This window comes from Triticum urartu, chromosome 1A, assembly GCF_056163025.1.
Source record: "Triticum urartu cultivar PI428250 chromosome 1A, HENAU_Tu73, whole genome shotgun sequence".
NCBI lineage: Eukaryota > Viridiplantae > Streptophyta > Magnoliopsida > Poales > Poaceae > Triticum > Triticum urartu.
This window is the reverse complement of record NC_141873.1, coordinates 486,812,352-486,816,412: the sequence shown is the minus strand read 5'-3', so window position 1 is coordinate 486,816,412 and position 4,061 is coordinate 486,812,352.

Here is a 4,061-nt window from a genome sequence, read left to right as displayed (position 1 = left end):
CATGTTACACTACTCTAATGCAAGCAGTAGGGAGAAGAGTAGGCGATATCTGGTGATCAAAGGGGGGGCTTGCCTGGTTGCTCTGGCAAGAGAGAGGGGTCGTCAACACCGTAGTCGTACTGGGTAGCAGCGGCGTCGGTCTCGATGTCTAGCGAGAGAAGAGGGGGAAGAAACAATAAATATAATGCAAACAGAAGCATGACGATGCATGCCATGACAAAGCGTGATGCTAGGTGTGTCCTAACGCGGTACGAGGTGGTACCGGTGAAGGGGAGGAACATCCGGGAAATTATCCCCGGTGTTTCGCGTTTTCGGGCAGAGGAGTCAGAGGGGGAAAGTTGCGTGTTCGCTATGCTAGGGATGTGTGGCGGATGAACAGACCGTGTATTCGGATTCGTCTCGTCATTCTGAGCAACTTTCATGTACAAAGTTTTTCCATCCGAGTTACGGATTATTTAATATTAATTTTCAAAGTTTTAATTCATTTTTAGAATTAACACAATTAAGTTAATTAGGAAATGCCATTATGACGTCAGCATGACATCAGGGGGATGTCAGCAGTCAACAGTTAGTTGACTTGGTCAAACTGAAGCATGGGTCCCGGTTGTCATTTTCTAAGACTAACTAATCAGGTTTAGTTAGTCTAACTAAATTGATTAGGTTTATTAAATACAATTAATTAGGTTAACTAATTTAATTAATTAATTAAATTATTAATTAATTCTTTTTTATATTTTTTTATCTTCTTTTTTTCTAAAAGGTTCCAGGGGCGGGCCCCATGTGTCATAGGCACAGGGGCCATAGTGGATTCAGGCAGTGGTTAACGGGGCGGGCGCTGGTTGTGGGCGCTCGTGCCCGAGGGAGCGCGGCGGTGCAAGGCCAACGGGGCGCGGTGGCAGATCGAGGCCGCGGCGCAGCAGCGGCTGAGGCGGGACGGCGCGACAGTAGCGGCCAGAGGGAGCGGCGGGCACCCGCGGCAAGCTGCGTTGGGCGGCGCAGGGCCGACGAGCTAGGCGAGTGGCGCGGGTGCGCAGGTGCGGGACGGCGAGGTCCGGCTGGCAAGCAGGGCAGCGGGGCAAGCGATGGGCGCATCGAGCGCCACAGGGGTGAGCAGCAAAGCGCACGGGAGACAGAGGGCGCACGCGGAGTTCGAGCGTGGCGGAGGTCGATCTGCAGCAGCACACAAGGGGGGAGAGAGGAGAGGAGCAGAGCTCACATTGGAGCGTGTAGGGGAGCCAGAGGGACCCCTGCCGGCGAGGTCCGGCAGCCGGACGGTCCGGTCATGCTCGAGGGCGATGCAGAGGTGCAGGTTGAGGGAGGCCTTCGCGCGGAGGAAGAGTCGCAGGGGCGGAGCTGATGAGGGGAGGCGCTGGAGGCAGGGAGCCGCGAGGAGGAGGCAAGGGGTGGCGGTGCTCGGCGCCGCTGGGTGGTGCCCTCTGAGAAGCGGCGGCTTGGGTGTCGGGCGCCAGCTCCACTGAGCGAGCGTGCGTGCGTGTGGCGGCGGGGTGAGGGGACGAGGGGAACGGTGGGGGATCGAGAGAGAGAGAGAGAGAGTGGATCGGGTTAGGGTTAGGTGGGTGAGGCCACATAGGCTATGGGGTGGCCGGCTGGGTAGTTTGGCTGGGCCGCTTGGCCATCGGGGCCAAGTCCCAGCGGGGAGGGGGGGGCTTCTTTTCATTTGATTTTTTGTTTTGTTTAATTACCTTTTGTCTTATTTTAATTTAGTTTTATAAAACTTAAACCTAGTCCCTAAATTAACGATTTAGTTTACTCTACTGCTACAAAGTGTTTGGTACACATTCAAAATAGTTTACATGTTTACAATTCTTAAAAGGGCATTTAATTTAATTGTTTCACCGATGTTTTATTTATTTTAGAGCATCTTAGCATTTTCCTAAACATGTGTTTTCTTCACTATAATTATCTATGTAATATTTGGCACCATCCGAACATTTTTGTTTTAATGTTTCAAAAACCTTGTTGTTTGCCATATTTTGAATTTGAATTAGAATCGGTTTTGTACTAACGCTAGATTAGCAACAGTAATTGAGGTGACGTGGCATCATTAGCAGAGGTTCACTGTAGCTTAATTACCCGGGTGTCACAATTCTCCTCCACTACAAGAAATCTCGTCCCGAGATTTAAGAGGGGAGTAAGGGAAATATGTGGCTACGAAATTCTATCGAGTCTTCTCGGTCTTGGTTGCTCTTCTCGGAGAGGTCAATCCATTACATCGATGCCTTCATTCCTCTGCTTCAGGTCATCATGAGGGAGTCATCATCCTTTTCTTCGGGAACTCCAACGTACTTACGAATAGGTAAGGGGCAGCTCGGCTACGACAGCATGCTTACAAGGGAAACAATCTGGGGTTAACCATGAATGAGCATAAGATTATCTCTCGAGTTGAACATATAAAATACATCGAGAGTACGATACGAAGGTACAATGAAAGGGTCCAAGTGGATAGATAGCCGCTCAAAGTCTGAACCAGAGTGAGAAAGGGGTTCAGGGCGGCGAGAGTAAGCATTGCGTCTGATACTAGAATAGAGCAGTAGGAAGGTGGCTCGCAAATTACCTACGAAGCCAAGCATAAGGGATAACTTTGAAGCAGGGATATACATGAGAGTCAGGTTTCGATCCTATGGAACTATGGGTTATGGGCCCACCATGTGGATTAAAAGTAGGAAGGGCGGTGACGTCTTGCACGATCATGTAAGCAAGGCATGTCAGAGGATAGCATGTTAGTTATGTTGGCAACAACTTCGGTACCAAGGGCCAGGGACGAAGAGAACCATTTTCCCGCTCGTTGAACGAGGCGGACCAATAGGCAAAGTTCTCGTCCATCGGTGGTTACCGGGATGCTATCAACAATGGTAACAGGGTCATACTGACAGAGTTGTACAACGAGGTGCTTACTAAGCAGGGAATTATCACTGCTCAGTTAAGTCAGCTTACAAGAAAGCTTAACAAGACAATGGAAAGGAAAATGCGATTATCAGGTTTAAACAAAAGAATGGAAAGGAAAATGTGTTTCAAACACATAATTCAGGGATATATCCTTCCCAAGGACAAGCAGAGCATGATATCTGTGGCAGGATTGAAGGAAATATGCCCTAGAGGCAATAATAAAGTTATTATTTATTTCCTTATATCATGATAAATGTTTATTATTCATGCTAGAATTGTATTAACCGGAAACATAATACATGTGTGAATACATAGACAAACAAAGTGTTACTAGTATGCCTCTACTTGACTAGCTCGTTAATCAAAGATGGTTATGTTTCCTAGCCATGAACAATGAGTTGTTATTTGATTAACGGGATCACATCATTAAGTGAATGATCTGATTGACATGACCCATTCCATTAGCTTAGCACCCGATCGTTTAGTATGTTGCTATTGCTTTCTTCATGACTTATACATGTTCCTATAACTATGAGATTATGCAACTCCCGTTTACCGGAGGAACACTTTGGGTACTACCAAAGGTCACAACGTAACTGGGTGATTATAAAGGAGTACTACAGGTGTCTCCAAAGGTACATGTTGGGTTGGCGTATTTCGAGATTAGGTTTTGTCACTCCGATTGTCGGAGAGGTATCTCTGGGCCCTCTCGGTAGTACACATCACTTAAGCCTTGCAAGCATTGCAACTAATAAGTTAGTTGTGGGATGATGTATTACAGAACGAGTAAAGAGACTTGGCGGTAATGAGATTGAACTAGGTATTTGGAAACCGACGATCGAATCTCGCGCAAGTAACATACCGATGACAAAGGGAACGACGTATGTTGTTATGCGGTCTGACCGATAAAGATCTTCGTAGAATATGTAGGAGCCAATATGGGCATCCAGTGTTGGAAATATGCCCTAGAGGAAATAATAAAAGCATTATTATTATATTTCCTTGTTCATGATAATTGTCTTTATTCATGCTATAATTGTATTATCCGGAAATCGTAATACATGTGTGAATAAAGACACCAACATGTCCCTAGTAAGCCTCTAGTTGACTAGCTCGTTGATCAACAGATAGTCATGGTTTCCTGACTATGGACA